The sequence below is a fragment of the Danio rerio genome, chromosome 21 (assembly GCF_052040795.2).
Source record: "Danio rerio strain M-AB ecotype USA chromosome 21, GRCz13ab, whole genome shotgun sequence".
Classification (NCBI taxonomy): domain Eukaryota; kingdom Metazoa; phylum Chordata; class Actinopteri; order Cypriniformes; family Danionidae; genus Danio; species Danio rerio.
The window spans coordinates 43,220,710-43,238,135 of NC_141041.1; the positions used below are offsets into that span (position 1 = coordinate 43,220,710).

Sequence of the window (17,426 nt, forward strand, 5' to 3'; positions counted from 1 at the left end):
AAAACAGGCAAGGATCAGGAAACGCTCAGTAGTGTTAGCCGGGGCAGAACAAGACTTCGCACTGAACTGGAGTGAGAGTGTGGCTTATATCAGTGAGTGTGGGTCGTTAGCGGGATGAGGAACAGGTGTGTGTGCTAATCAGTTTAAGAGGATGACGTAATGTCTAGAAGTCCGGTGATGATGACCTCTGCTGGCCAGCGAGGGGAATGACTGGGACTGAGTCAGTGACAGCAGTGTTATTTATTAATGAAGAGTTTTAAATACATACAATATGCAAAATTATGATTTTTGTAACAACAATAAGCTTTTTTGTTATAAGGTCTGGTTTTGTGGTGGCTATACTTTAAAATTAAATTAATATAAACTTAATTCAAGTGATGAAAGATTTTGAAATTCTAACAGTAAACAGAGTGCTTACAATATCCGTTGCAATAAATAATCAAAAAGTAATCAGATGTAATCAGTTACTTTACTTATATAAAGTGATTGAAAAGGTACACCACTTATTACATTTTAAATAGGGTAATTTGTAATCTATTACATGTTGAAAGTAACCTCCCCGGAAATGTATATAGGGCTACATTTTCAGAATGAGCCTATGTTGGGAAAAAAATGAAGGAATTAAGCTAGTTCATTAGGTTTTACAACTATAGACTGAACTTAAAACAATAAAGTTGAAGAATTGTGTTTGTTCATTTTAAATAAGCAGTTTAAACAAACAGCAAACATAATGTTTTGAGTCTATAGAGTTTGTCCCTAAAAAGTCCCTTAAAAGTGTGTTTGTGTGCCGGGGTTGGACAGACGAGGGGCCATTGAGTGAAAAACACACAGATGATGACAGAATCATGTTACAAAAACATGCATGTATCACATTCAGCACATGCTATCTTGTCCCTTAGAGGCCACAAAAACCTTCTACAGATATATACTTACTCTCTCTCTCTCTCTCTCTCTCTCTCACACACACACACACACACACACACACACACACACACACACACTAATGCCCTTTAATGGTAGTGCAGTGTGTGCTGCTTTCCTGGCTGGGGCCAAATAACAGATATTATCCTCATCATAGTTTGGCCTCTTTGCGCGGCTGTAGCAAAGGGCCATCAGAGAAAAAACAGGCACTCGATATGAGAGAGAGAAGAGCTCACCGTTTCCGCTGTTGAAATGACAGGCCTGCACGGATCGAGCGGGGCAGATCTATATTACAGCTGCAGCAATGAATCCATACCGCCATTGATTGACTGGGGAAGCACACGCAGGAATATGCATGTAGGCCATGGCGTGGAGAACAACACATGTCATAAAAGCAAAAGTTGCACAGATGTGGGATGAAAAATGGTCGCTCTGGGAACACAGCAAAATCATGTTGGAGTAACAGATATAGTATTAAACTCAGTGTTCCAGGGTTCCAACATTAGCTGATACATTAATTATGAGAGTTCAGGAATTCTATAAGGGGTTAAATGGCTATAAAACATAAGTCGTTTTTGGGATAACATAGTATACTTTTGTGAAGTTGACACATCTTAGACGCTATAAATAACTTTGGTTACATTTTAAAATAACTACACACTATGAATCGTTTATAAAGCATTAGCATGTGAAATTATTATTAGTTATGCATTAACTTTACACTATTAAACGTTTGTAAGTTTACAATTGCAATCACAAATGCTCTATTCTCGGATTTATAAAGCATAAATAGTCCTCATTTTAGATTAGGTCAGAAAATTGGATGAAGCTAACTTAATAAAGCATTTATTAACATAAACTTTAGTATACGCCTGAATAATTAGAACTACTGTAAAAAATGTTAATTTGAATAGTTTATTAATCATTAACATACTCATTCTGAATTATTTTAAAAGAGCACCAGTTATTCTGAATTAACTAGTTTGTAAATAATGCAATACTTACTTTAGTAATGAAAAATTAATTATTAGCAAAGTATGAAAACACAATCATTAAAGGGTCACAAAACACCAAAACACATTTTTTGAGCTGTTGACAGTCGTATATGTGTCCCACACTGCTATAAACACTATTAGGACACCTATATTTCACTAAAAAGTGTAAATTGGTTGTTTTTGCGTTATTTCAAGCAAATTCATACTTCCGGTTTGAAACGAATTTTTGAAGCTGCGTCACGGCCATGACATAATAGCGTTGTATTCCAGCGTGCAGACTGGGCGTCTGTGCCAGAGTGTGTCTTATTACGTCTTACAGTGTGATGCATTAATGCATGAGTAAGGCTTGGTTCAAAACCAATCAGCGCGCTCTATTGTGCAACTTCATTAATATTCATTACTGTCACAGTGTTTTCACGACAGAGACGCCACGTTGTGTTGGCAAAACAAGCGTGAAGTGTTGCTTTTATAGTTTGCTGCCGTTAAGTTTTGTTTTCATTTTCTCTCTGTGAGAGCGCAGCTGGCGTCACGTGTGGATTAACAGTGTAGGCGACGCGCGACAACAATAACTTACGTGTCTAAGGAGGTTTATTGTTTACCTGAGAGCTGTTCTCATCTCCAAACGCTGAGATCTGGATTCGCTTGTAGTCTCCTCTTCATAAAGACGCGGCTCTAGTTGCTGGTGATTGTCCTGTCTCTACAGATTTGGTAAGTGAGCGACCAGTACTCTTTGTTTATTCAGTTTGCTCGTAAGTTAACTATTGCACCGAGTCACCGAGTGTAAACATGTTAGCATCTATATATACGTTCATAACTACAGCATTTATAGCAGTAGTTATGAAATGCTTACCAATGTTTATAAATGTAGATTTTACGCTTAACAAATAATAAATTCATATGCTAATGCTTAATAAATTATTCATAGTGTGTAATTATTATGAAGTGATCCCGTCTGTCTGTCTGTCTGTCTGTCCGTCTGTCTTTTTTATTTCAATCAATATTAGTTACAAAATAATATAAGCAGATTTTTTTTCAAATTTGGGCGAAATATGGAAAAACTGAACCATTGAGTTAGGTTTTAAAATCATATGAGAATACAATTTTAGCTCAACAGTTTTCCAAGCACAACTCTATATATAAATTTTATTTTATGTAAAAAAAAAAAAATCTATTTTAAAAAAGTATATGTAGCTAAAAAAAAAAAGTGAATACCTTTCATGCTCATTGTTCTCTACACCAGGGTATTTCTTTATTGGGGTTAACTAAAATGAAAGCTATAAATCTAAAAATGTATTTGTAATTTGAAAAAAAGTTTTAAAAAATCTAAATAAATTTAAAAAATAAAAGCAATGAAACCAAAATAAAAACATTTAAACTAAAAATTGCAACACAGGCTCAATCAGAAAACGTAGCCCTATATACATTTCTGGAGATTGCCAATTATGTAGCCAGAGGAACGTATGGCTGCATTTCATCTTTAAAACAAGTGCTACGGGACGTTGTGATGCCATTTTCCTTATCTCGCTTAACCGCTGACCATTTACTTTCGTGTGGATGGCTTTTCCGCTGTTACCAGTTGGTCCAGTGGCTGGTCACACACGTACGAAGATTTGAGACACAGAGCGGAGATGACAGTGACGATGAGGTCAAGTGCAAAGAATAGTTCCAGAAAGCAGGAAAGACAAAAAAAGGCCTAAAGATGAAACAAACAAGTAAATAACAGGGTAAGAATGTGGTAAAAATTCAGTCAGTCAGTCAGTCAGTCGATAACGGCCTCTGGTGGATTTACGCGAAAACAGCAGGCATGAATGGCACTCACAAGAGAAATTTAAGATCTCAAAAAGTGTTTGCATCGGCCTCTGGAAAATTCACAAAAACAAAAGCAGCAAAAAAGCAGCTCCTGGGATGTATTTGGCTCTCTCCAAAAATTTATATAGGGGTACATAATCAGAATTACCCTTGGGATAAAAATTGACAACAATAACATATTTTTGCAAGCTCCTTATTGATTTACTTTTAAGCAATTACAAATATAAATATAAACAAAGAATTGTGAAGAAAAAAAAAGTCTTACACTGTAAAAAACAATTGCTTTTTGTTGGGACACCATGAAGGAATTAATTTCACTTTGTAGTTTTTACAAATTTAAGTGAATTGAATATAAAACAATTAAGTTGTCCCCAAAAACTCAATAATTGTGTTGTTTCAGTTCATTTTAAATAATTAAACAAACAGCTAACTTAATTTTAGTAGTTCTCTTATCTTATATAATTTGGGATAAATATCCAATTCCCCAGTTATTTCATTCTATAGCACTTCGCATTCAAACAGTTATTTCCATTTTAACACCATACAGTTATTCACATTTTTTATTGGATCTGATAAATGAAGTGAGTGAAGACAGAAAATGGAAATGAAGTGAAAAGGGAAGCCATGCGTCTTCCAGCACACACAGTTTTGAGTGGGAGCTGGAGGAGCAGAATTCCAGAGGCAGGAGAGTCGAGGGGCTGCAGCGGAAGTGTGCTAAAGCTCTCTCTACTGACCCCTGACCTGGCAGATACCATTCCCATCAACTCCTCCTCCAGCTGTCTGCACTCAGCCACCCAGCAGGACCACAAACAGCCTCTCCTCCCCCACCGGTCGCTCTTTCTTCCCCACCGCACATCACTCATCCAGCACGCCGGCCTTTCATCGGGTACAGTCCCACCTCAGCTCAGAGCATCACTACATTTACATGCATGCGCATATTTATGCAGTTCTCACAATTGCAGCGTTTTCCACAGAGCTCACATTTAGACCTTTTCTCAAAATTGTGACTTTGTTGTAGTTTGGGATTTTGTAGTGAAATTGTCATATAAACACAGAACTGTAAGGACTCAAATTTGAAAGACAAAAAGTTGCAACTCTGAACAAAAAGTCACAATTACAGTCGAATATACACTGAATTTTAAGATGTATATACAGAGTACTTTCAATTTCCTTTTTTTCTGAATTGTAAGTTAAAAAGTTAGAGAAAGAATTGTGAGAATAGTCCAACATAGGCTCATTCTGAAAACGTAGCTTTTTTATAAATTTATAGAAATCGCGAATTATGTTGCCAGAGCTACGTATGGCTGCATTTCATCTTTAAAATGAACACTAGGGTGCAGTATGATGCCGTTCTTTTTCGCACTTGCCAGCTGATCGTTTACCTCCGTATGAACAGCTTTTCTACTGTTCGCAGTTTGTCCGGTAGCTCGACAGGTACGTCTGTGGACTTGAGATGCAGAAAGTTTACCTTGACAACGGGTTTGAATTCAGTAAAGAACAGTTTCAGAAAGTAGGTAAGACAAAAACAGAATCTAAAAAATAAAATAAACACGTGGGATTGTCCAGGGGTCCGTTCTTCGTACGTGGATTACTCAGTTAGCTGGATTTGGATATTGACGAATTGACACGATCCAGGATCGTTTCGTTCTTTAAAGCTGATCCGAGAGTTGTTGTCATGGCAACAGTTCTGCTAGGTCAAACCTGATCGGGAGCAGGTTCAATTCATATAAACAGGATTAGATCGGCTCAGTTCAAACAAAGATAATACAGAAAGTATGTTCCGAATTCTGATATTTTCTTACAGTAGTAGTTATATACACTTGGGAAAATAATACATAATTTTTAAATATATATATATATAAAGTTATAGTCATTAATAAAATAAATAAAGTTATACATATTAATAAAACGTATGCAATATGCACCCTCGAAATGAAAGTACAAAGACTGCCATCTGGTGCAAAGAGAAAACTTATTGATATGAACTTTTTAGATCACTTTAGAACAAATTGTGTATAATAGAAATGCACAATATGTGACTTTTTTAAAAAGCAATATTACATTTATGCAGTCATAAACATGTTTTGATAGTTAATATGCCAGTGATTTGATGCTTCACAAAAGTTGCAGACACCTTTACCAATATGAAAATGCTTTTGTAAACAACCAGTTATTCTTTATACACCGATTAAAAAATGGCTACTATAATAAAGAAAATCTTTTCTAAATGTAGAACTAAATACATTGATTTGCATTGAAATACATGATGAATACTCTTGTCTTGACAAATTAAAGTGTAAAGCCTGCAGCTCACAACAAATGTGAAAAGTTATTGCGTGTCATATTTAACAAACCATTTACTGCTAATTTGATGTAATTTTGCTCACATGGATAATTGAATATTAATCAGATGATGTCATTACGCTGCTGTGCCGTCAGCCAATCGTTGCATTGCTGATCATGATTTCGAGGATCGATAAATCTGTCCTTCACAACACACGCAGCGATCTCAGATCAGTTTATCCAGACATTCTAATCTGATTCGCAAACTTGTTTGAAGAACCAAATTAGCGAGAGATCAGTTATCAAGATTAAAAGATCCAGGATCTGCCAAATAATCTTAGATCATTTAAGCGAGGTACGAAGAACGGACCCCAGATGGCAAATTGATGAGGCTTTTCAGAAAAAAAATCAAAAATCAAAAAACAGAGTTTAATAACAAATAGCACACAGATGTTAAGCGTGTGCGAACTCACATAAAACACAATTGTAGTCAGTCGAAGGGCTGGCGGCAGGCAAACGCAAGGTGAGTATTCAGGCATGGGTCAAAGGCAGGCGGCGAGGATCAAAGTCAGGATGCAGGCTAGAGTTCAGGGAAGGCGGCAGGGAAGAGAGAGTCGAGAAACAGTCCAAAGTTGTCAACGGGAAAGCAGGCAAGGATCAGGAAACGCTCAGTAGTGTTAGCCGGGGCAGAACAAGACTTCGCACTGAACTGGAGTGAGAGTGTGGCTTATATCGTTGAGTGTGGATCGTTAGCGGGATGAGGAACAGGTGTTGTGCTTATCAGTTGAAGAGGATGACGTAATGTCTAGAAGTCCGGTGATGATGACCTCTGCTGGCCAGCGAGGGGAATGACTGGGACCGGGATGGTGACAGGTTAATTAAAGAAAGTTTCATTCATTTGGATCTGACATGAAACATTGGGCTCTATTTTGACGATCCAGGCGCAAAGTCCAAAGCACAGAGCGCAAAAGCAATAAGGGCTTGTCAGAATCCACTTTTGCTATTTTAACGAAGGAAAATCTCAGCTTTGTGTCGCCATGCATGGTCTAACAGGTTTGAGCTTATTCTTTTAACGAGTTATAGGTGTGTTTTGAGAATAAACCAGATCAGAGTCTCATCTCCCATTACCTTTAAGCTTCATGGTGCATTTGCAATTTACATGGCAAACTTTGTAAGTGGAAAAACTGAGCACTTCACTAGTGAGAAAACAGTTAAACAGAGCATCTGCAGCGCAATAATGAGAGATGAGACTCCTCATTCTTTACTTTCACTTTCACTCTCTTTCGTGGATAAGGAAACGTGTTGTACGCACAGACACCCATTAGCCGACATAATTAATTTAGTTTGTTAAGCGAAAGGATTTATTTTAAAACCATTTCTAAATTCTGCTCTACTTTCCAGCAAACGAAAAAATAAACAATAATAACGAAGTGTGTTCAAAAAGTAACACTGTATTTCCAAATACACATGCTATTCCCCATATGATCTAAACCTGACAGGTGGGCAAATCTAAGCTTGTTTTTATAAAACAAATATAAATACGCATATTATAATTACTGCTACTACTAATAACATACAAAAGCAAATTGTCATGAATAGACTGACAAAGTCCCCCGAGCTGAAGAAGGCATGAAAGTGGTGGTTTTTATATTTATGTAGAAAATAGTAATTTTTGTAATATTTTAATCCTTTAATCATTTTTCATTTGTGTGGATATTTGTGTATTGCTGTACATCCTGTGTGTATTAAGCAATGTTTATGCGAGGCGTACAACTAACACGCTCTGTTCCGGACTTTAGACCTCCTCTCAGCTGGTTTATTGAACAGTCTATTTAATTCCACAAAATAGCAGCGCACCAGCAATGTGCCTTGACACACCTCCATTTTGAGACCAGAATGCCTATGGGCGCACATATGAGCGCAAATGCATTTGCTATTTAAACAGCCTGGTGCAAAATGTCAAAATACCCTTTTGCCGAGCTGAAAGTTGTAACAACAATTGTGTTTCTCCTTGTGTATGTTATGTTTGTCAGCAAACTTGGGAGAGACTGAAGCCAAAGTGTGTGCAGAGGTCAGTGAAAAACACTGAAAATACTGAAACTATGAAATGGCAGGCCAGAGTCCTGATCCAAACCTTATTGAATATATCTGGAAAATAATCAGTCACAATGAATGGCTCATAAACTACAGTGAATGAACTGTGGAAGAGACTGAAGAGGAGCAGATCAAAATCACAGCAGAGCAAGAGACTAGTGATGTCCTGTGAGAGACTAGTGATGTCCTGTGGCATGTGTTGAAGTTCAGTGCAATAGCCTCTGCACTTCATAGTCATTTTTGACTGCTGAAATCTTCAGAAATCATAGTTGTTATCTTTCTTTGTGCTACAATAATTAGCATTGTCCTGTTTTATTAACTGTAGTTTGCACAATATAAAATGTTCTTTTTATTGCATAAACTGTGAATAAATATAGTGAAATGAAATAATCATTGTGAAATGATTATTTCTTATTTCTAGGGGATTTTGGAAAACATCTGATAAATAAGTAAGTGCATTTTATTGTTTTTTCACAGCTTTAAGTTAAAACATAATTGTGAGCTTACATCTTACAGTTCTGAATTCTGTTCTCAAAACTGTTACTTTGTATGCTGAAAAAAATGATTAATTGGATTTCTTTTATTTTAAGGTAAGTGGTTGCAAACAGTTTATATGGGCTGAATTTAAACAAAATATGTTAAGTAATATTCAACTTCATTCATTTTTTTTTAAATTCAGCACATATAAAGTGTTTGCAACCACTTACATTAAAACCTTTATAAAATCTAATGAATTAAAATAATTTTAGGTTTAGATCAGGACTCTGGGCTGTCATTCCATTACCAATCCAATGAATCTCCTTTTATTAGTGTATCCTATAAATTCAATGTTAGCTTATATTACAGTACATTTGTGATGGTAAAAAAGTTCAACTAAACGTAGATATAAACTCATAATTGTGAGAAATAAAATAAACACTTCTCTAAAATAAAAAATAAAAAATTGTGTTTCTCAAGGGATAATGGGAAGAACCTACCAAACTGGAGTTTCAGTCCCTCAGGGTGGAAAATGGTTTGGTGGGAACTTGTTAACAGGGAGGAAATCTCCCATCTTTCCCAAATTTCCTCTTTCCCAGCATCTCATAGCCCACATAAGAGCAGCAGGATACATAGATCTCAGCCAAAGCTGACTTTAAAACACCCTTCACACACTTTAACACAAACACCACCAACCTCTAACCAATCGCCACAACACAGATGAGCCATCGGCAAGTCAACAAAAAATATCACAGCGCAGTCATGTCTAAGACATATAATTGCAATACATTTACTCTGAAAATCCATGAACAAACTGAAAAAATGTGGACTTCTTTTTTGAAGCACAGGATGTTAATAGTTACTGTACTTGTTTTATAAATAGCTTTCTCAAGTCAAATAAAGTCACATTCTTAACATTATTTCTGTTAAGTGACAAGATATTCGTCTAAGCAAAGTCAGACCTTACTGTCCTAATGAAATAATTAAAATCAAGGCATGATCATATTTTATTTTGGTAAAATAAGTGTAGTTTTTCATTTTTCTTTCATATAAGCCACTTCTGATAACAAATTATCAACTAGAATCAAGTTATTAGTTGTTCTTAAACTTGGAAAGACTTTTGTCGGGTAGTGTATACAATACATTACAGACTCCTTTAAAGGTATTTTAAAGTAAAAAAATAATAATAATAATAAAAATAATTAAGTGATTCAATCTTCTTAAAATAGTTTTAAATTCTGCTTTAAGTAAGTTGAAAAAAAGACAATAGTATCATTATTTGGCTCAAGTCAACTTGTTTGGTTCAACTAATTGCATGTGTATTTCATGAATGGTGAAATAAGCTCCATAGATGGCAACAGTGTTGTTCAGCTTTATTTCCAGTTATACACTATGTTGATTTAGTACAGGGCATCAACAGTTTTTAGTTAGCAAAATTAATTTATTATAAAACAAAGTTGGCTACTCTGTTAAAATAGTTGGGTTAAAAATACCCCAACATATAACCCAACTACAGGTTATTATAGCACCTCCCTAACTATGGGTTATTTTAACCCAATGCATTAATTGGGTTATTTTGTTTAAATGTCTTTTTTTTTCCATTCTGGTGTTACTATTGAAGTACTACTATTATTTTTGAATTATGTTTGTGAAAAACAATGAATGTCTCCGCTGGGTCCTAAAGACGAGAATGACAGACGAATATCCCAAATATGTGTATCATTTTCTCCCCAAAAAACTGTAGAGATGAACATGGGAGGTAGAGAAACGTTTTATCGGCTATGAAGCGCGCGATTGTATGATCAGTAATTAAGAGTGCTGGTGAAACGAATAGAAAAAACACGACAGGAGAGTAAATTTGATTTAAAAAAAACATAATAATAATAACCTTATTACGTTAGAGCTTAAACTTTTTCAATGCAAAAATAACATTACTTGTGCATATTAATACAGCTGTTCTGTGTCAGTTAAATCAGTTGACTGTTGAAATTTAAAATATTAACCCAACTGGTTGAGTTATTATTAGATAACCTAATAAAGGTTAAAAATAACCCAACAAAGCACCAGATATGTTTAACTCAACCGTTGGGTTAAATAAATAACTTAAAGTTTTTGAGAGTGTACCCAAGACAAAAGTGTCATCAGCTTCGTTCAGCTGCAAGTTGTGTTGTTATTTGAAAGTGTCGATGCAGTAACAAGAAAATTGTGACATTTTTCTTACAATTCAGAAACAAAAATTAGGAACTAAGATAGACAAACTTAAAAATGAAGATATGAACTTCAAATTCAGAGAAAAGAAAGCTAATAATTCCAAGTCATTCTAAAGTTTTTTTTATAGGATTCTGACTTTACATCTTTGAAATCATACTTTATACACTAGAGTCCTCACATAAATTATTCAAATCTCTTTGTTTTCATATAATTCTTATTCTACTTACATTTACATTTACATTTAGTCATTTAGCAGACGCTTTTATCCAAAGCGACTTACAAATGAGGACAAGGAAGCAATTTACACAACTAAGAGCAACAATGAATAAGTACTAAAGGCAAGTTTCAGGTCTGTAAAGTCTAAGAAGGGAAGTATTAGTATTTTTTTTTTTTTTTTGTACAGTTAGTGTGATATTCAAAGAGGCAATTGCAGATTACGAAGTGAAGTGGAGACTAAATAGTTGAGTTTTTAGTCGTTTCTTGAAAATAGCGAGTGACTCTGCTGTTCTGATGCAGTTAGGGAGTTCATTCCATCAACTGGGCAGATTGAGCGTGAGCTTGAGCGAAAGTGATTTTTTCCCTCTTTGGGATGGAACCACGAGGCGACGTTCATTCACAGAACGCAAGTTTCTGGAGGGCACATAGATCTGCAGAAGTGAGTGCAGATAAGAAGGTGCTAGGCCAGAAGTCACTTTGTAGGCAAACATCAGAGTTTTGAATTTGATGCGAGCAGCAACTGGCAGCCAGTGCAAACGGACTAGCAGCGGAGTGACATGTGCTCGTTTAGGTTCATTGAAGACCACTCGTGCTGCTGCATTCTGGAGCAGTTGAAGAGGCTTGATAGAGTTAGCTGGAAGCCCAGCTAGTAGAGAGTTGCAGTAATCCAGTTTGGAGAGAACAAGAGCTTGAACAAGGAGTTGAGCTGCATGTTCAGATAAGAAGGGTCGGATCTTTCTGATGTTATAAAGTGCAAATCTGCACGATCGAGCAGTTCTAGAAATGTGGTCAGAGAAGTTTAGTTTGTCATCAATCGTTACTCCAAGGCTTTTCACCATTTTGGATGCAGTAATGGTTGCCCCATCCATCTGGATTGAAAAGTTATGGTGTAGAGTCGGGTTGGCAGAAACTACAAGCATTTCCGTTTTTGCGAGGTTCAGCTGAAGATGATGATCTTTCATCCAGTGTGAAATATCCAACAGGCAGGCTGAGATACGAGCTGGAACCGAGGGATCATCAGGATGAAAAGAGAGGTATAGCTGGGTATCATCAGCATAGCAGTGGTAGGAGAATCCATGTCTCTGGATGACTGGTCCTAGAGATGTCTTGTCTTTTTGACTTGTTCATCATAATACTGAATTACAACAAGCAATTCTTACATACAGTATAAGTCACGCTTTACAGAAATGTTTCAATAGTCAATGTTAGTTGGTATTTTTACTAACTATTTATGAAATAATTATGGACAATACTTGTACACACTGAAAGAAATTACTTTTTGCTGTGGTAAAATCTAATAAATTTATTTTCTTAGAGTATAACTAGTTTTATACCCTTGTTTACTTTTAAATGAAAACTAGAACTTGTTTAAGTAATAAATGAAATGAGTGGAGAAAGTTAAATATTAATATTCAGCTAATTGTAATATTTAAATATTTTCGAAACGTTGCAAACTTAGTAATAATAAGTAAAATTTAATCATTGATATGTCGTAATGGATGTGTAGTTCCCAGAATGCCTTGCATGGGACAATTAGGAGTAGAATATTTTGAAAATAAAACCAAGTTTAGGTGTTTAAATTTTAGATAAATATTTGATAGAGTTTAATCATCCTTAGTTTGAAGATTAAGAAGAGGTTTGAGTAAGTGTTTTTCGTTTTGCGGTTACCACCTTTCAGAAGAGTAGCACTCATGCTTTGGATCTTGGCATTTTAAGAAAAGAAAAAAAAGTTAAATGCTTTAGTTAAAGAGGATTTTTAAAATTACTTTGCTCATGGTTTCAATTAGCTTAAACTAAAGTGAAATAACACATTTCCAGTCAGTGGAAATGTGTGTTTTAATAAGATGTAAATGTAACTAATTTAGATTTATTTAAATTGTGTAAAAAAAAAAGAAGAAGTGCTTCTTTTGCTAAAACATTACGACTTGACATTACTTGATTGATTTGAATAAATATAGACTCAAAATTAAAGATAATCAATTAACTTAAACTTCGTTAATTTAGGAGTGTTGAACATTAAGTAAATGTTACATTATATTGGCTAATTGTATCTAATATGAGAATGTAAACATTTATTTGAAATTTGTTAGTGCAAAATGTTACAAGGATTTTTTAAAGTAAATCTTAAAAGTTAATTTTTCAGTGCAGTATTTATTAAACATTGTTCAACATTTACTAATGCATTATTAACATGATTGTTAACATTAGTTAATGCATTGTGAGTTAAACTAACAATGAATGACTATTTTCATCAACTAACTTTAATTAACATGAACAAATACATTAACTAATACAACTTTATTGCAAAGTGTTACCCTTATATAAATGTGTTATATAATCATTATTTGTGTCCCTCTTATGCTAATATTTGGATCTTTGCTGGCTCTCATGTCAGGATGTTCATATTTTTGAGTTGAAATCACCACAAATGATTATGAATTATTATGGAATTATTATGTGATTCTCTTTATGTCTCTTTATGTTATCTCTTTATCTGTATTTCTTTAAAAAAAATTAGGGGATATATTTTAACATTTATCTTATCCTATAAACATTTACATAATCTTTTATGCCATTCCCTATTCTCTCTCTGCAATATTTAGCTAATAAATCGTTTAAACAATACAGTAAGAAAATACATACACTTTTGTAGGATTGTTGTGTGGCAGATTCATTCCGCTGTGGTGACCCCTGATAAATCAGAGACTAAGCTGAAGAAAAGTCAGTGAGTGGGTGATTCGTGTGTGTGTGTGCGTTAGATGTCTGTTGTTGCTGATGATCATGATTGGCATAATCGTGATTGCTATATACAGGGCTTGACATTAACACCCGCCAAATGCAGGTAGATTTCAGCTGTAGTGGGTTAGACAGCCTCTCTCACTAGCCACTTTGGCTGGTTAAAAATAATTTTAGTTTATGACAATTTGTCAATATGCGTGCAAATGTGATCTTTGAATCGAGAAGCAGCACGACTGATAACTGTTCGGGCGAGCAAAAGAAAGCAGGTGAATACTGAATGAGAGGTTGAACAGGCGCACGGTGAGACACAACTTTAGTGTTGCGCCCACATCTGATGTGATGCGTGTGAGTGCTTAAAAGCCCCCATGTCCCATGTTTTCTTTTGCTTGCTGTTATTTTTGTTAATATGGTTTAATAATCATTCTTTTCAACAATAACATTGCTTGAGCAACATGCACTCTGCCCGGACTCGTCAGAGGAGGAGCCAAGTGATAATGTGTTTTGACCCAGGAGTGCAATACCTAGTTCAACCACTGGATGGCAAACTTAAATACTGCACTTTTAACTAAAAGCACACTGCACATTGAAGCACACTTGTTTATTAATCATTTTGTAGAAATAGATTTGAAAAATCATGTTGAACATTTTGTGCAAAATGTACATAAAGTGACTTGAACTTAACTTGCAGTCTCAGAAATATGAACTTCCTATAGTAAAATGTTCATAAGATTCTTTAGTTATAAGTTTCTTTCAAATTTCTTTACAAGCTGCTTACATTTTGAAAATTAAATTTTATAAATAGTATAATTAACAACACAGGCTCATTCTGAAAACGTAGTCCTGTGGACGTTTCTGGAGACCGTAAATTACGTAGCCGGAGGTATGTATAGCTGTATTTCATTTTTTTGAGCGTTCCTTTTGGCGCTTACCAGCTGACCGATTACCTCCGTGTGGAGGGCTTTCCCGCTGCAACCAGTTTGTCCAATTAGCTCATCGTGTATGTCGGCGGACTTAAAACATAGAGAGGAGTTGACCACAACAACGACGACCGGGTTCGAGTCCGCGAAAGAGCAGTTCCACAAATCAGGGCAGACAAAAATAGAATCTAAAAAATAAAAATGAACAAGTGAATAACAGGGTGAGATTGTGTTAAAATCTGAAAACATGGTAAAAATCAGAAAAGTGCTTTTCTTTTTCTGGACGGCTTTTGTAAATCGGCAGTTGGCTTTAGGGAAGTAAGTGGATGGGCGGGTCAATTGATAAAATTGGTTGGGTTTAGGGAAGGAGGAGATGGTTCAGTCGATTGGCCGGTTGCCCAGTCGGTCATTCAATCAGTCAGACAGACGGTCAATCGACAGCGGCCTCTAGTGGGTTTACGAGAGAACAGCGCATGTGTGAAAGGCACTCACGAGAAAAATTTGAGATGCAAAAAAGCATTTCAATACGAAATACATACCTCCTGGGACGTATTTCACAGTCTCCGGAAACTTTGATTAATTAAATAATAATTAAACAATAAATAAACCCCAACCAAGCAAGCTCAAATCCAAGTCTCCTAAAAGCTTAAGATTCTCAATTTTACTGTATTTATTACATGTTAATATTTGTTTTATTCTATAAATGTTGCATAACACTTCTTTTAAACTTCATATAAAAACGCTTTAAATGACATTTCTATTTGAAATTTGGAAGAAATGTCATAAGTTGTCTACAGAATAAAACAAAGACGCTCAGTTAATTGTAGATCCAGAGAATTTTCAAGTGATCTCTTAATTTTTTCCATTGCTAAATATAAAATTGTTCCCAAGTCATACGCATCTCAACTTTTGTTAAAAACCTGCGTGAACCGGAAGTTGCTGAGACTTGTATTTCAGTTGATGCACTTCCAACAAAAAGTTAATATTGAGTAGGGGAGGGGTTTTATTTTTGCATATCATTCCCTCCCTTGTAGCAAATTAGTAAAAAGAGTGGTATTGAAGCTTTTAATCTGAGAGGGGTCTGGATGCAGTGCAATCTGAGCTGCATCCAATGTTTTTTTATGCGTAAACCTAACCCCACCCCTACCCTACCCCTTACAGTGACAGCACTAGCTCCATTAAGTGCATTGTGTCTGACATTGCATCACTGAGATGTGCAGTCTCAGCTTACATCATAAAGGCTGTATCCAGATATTATCAGTTGAACTGACATCAACAGTGAAGGATGCGGAATGAACCATAAACTTATCCAGCATATGTTTTACACAGCGGATGCCCTTCCAGCAGCAACCTAACACTGGGAAACACCCATACACTCTTGCATTCACACACATACACTACGATCAGTTTTAGCTTTCCCAATTCACCTATACCTCATGTATTTGGACTGTGGGGGAAACTAGAAAACCCGGAGGAAACCCATGCAAACACGAGGGGATATGCAAACTCCACACAGAAATGAAAACTGACCTAGCAGGATGTGATGCAATCATGCTAACCACTGCGCCATCGTGATGCCCCAGAATAATTGTTCACCTTAAAAATAAATTGAAGAAAAAACCACAGTGGTCTATGAAATAATTGTAAAAAGTTTAAAATAACACTGAAAAAAAAAAACGAAACGAATGATTAACCAAAAATGACTGGAAATAAACTAATAAAAATTAGATATTGCTTTTGACAAAAACACTAAAAAAGGCATACTAATCGAACTAGCCTGTACAAAATTAAAGGGTATAATCAAATTTGTAGGCCTTTACAAACTATAAATGGAGCTCTCTTTTCCAAAGTGTCTGTTTTTAGGCATTGTAGGCTGGCTCCGCTCTGCCCCGGCACCGTGGCCCTCTTCAGCCCCTTTCAGCTCTCTCTGGCGCCTGCTTCTCCATCACACCTCCACCTGTCAACAGCTCCAGCTCTCCCCCAGTCTCTGAGGCTCCAGCGACCCCCGGGCGGCTCAGGGTTCCACCGCCACTGCTCTCACCTTTCAGGAGCAACCATGCTGGAAGTAACCACGTAATCAAAAATTACTTTTGATTAAACGCATAGTTCACCCAGAAATTAAATTCTATAATAATATACTCACCACAATAATAAAATGATAATAAATAATCTGCCAATGGGGTAAGCAAAATAATTTTGTTTTTCGATTTGTGATAAGATTATTTTGCTGACCCCATTGGCAGATATTTTTGCTTGATTTAAGGAAAAACTCACTTTATTTTGGGATATTATTTCTTAAAACAAGACAATATGTTTTGCTTGTCTAGAAAATGCTTGTTGATTTAAGAACTTTTGGATATTTGGACTAGAAAAAAGACAAAAAAATCTAAGTAAGAAAAGCATTTTTTGCTGTGTAAACAAATATAATAGAAAAAGTACTGACCGTTTGTTACCAGGTTTTTGTAGCATCATTTACAACACAAACACAAACAATATAGAAATTTAAACTATTAAACATCAGTGACTTTTTAACATCAAAAGCTTTTGAAGGAAAGATCAAGGTCCCATAATGCTATTCAAAAGCATAAATAAGTATTTCAAATACCGAAAACTGCTTATTTACAAATATTTTTTTTTTCAGTGTTAATTTTGCCTATTGATAAATAGAGCATTAAATGAATATGCAAATGAGGTATTGTTGAATTCAATATTTACTAAATTGCTTATAGTTCTATGACAGAAATTTGACCATTGGATAAAAATC

The 17,426-nt window shown here is 35.5% G+C and overlaps 2 long non-coding RNA genes across 2 annotated transcripts in view; one reads left to right on the plus strand and one right to left on the minus strand.

Moving 5' to 3' along the window:
* LOC147838945 (uncharacterized) overlaps positions 1–17,426 on the minus strand; it is a 1,276,407-nt gene that overhangs the window by 326,056 nt on the left and 932,925 nt on the right. The window lies entirely within an intron of this gene.
* On the plus strand, positions 2,302–8,696 carry LOC147838947 (uncharacterized). Its single transcript, XR_015520644.1, has 3 exons — positions 2,302–5,293; positions 6,384–7,119; positions 7,258–8,696. It is a non-coding gene; the product is annotated as an uncharacterized LOC147838947 (long non-coding RNA).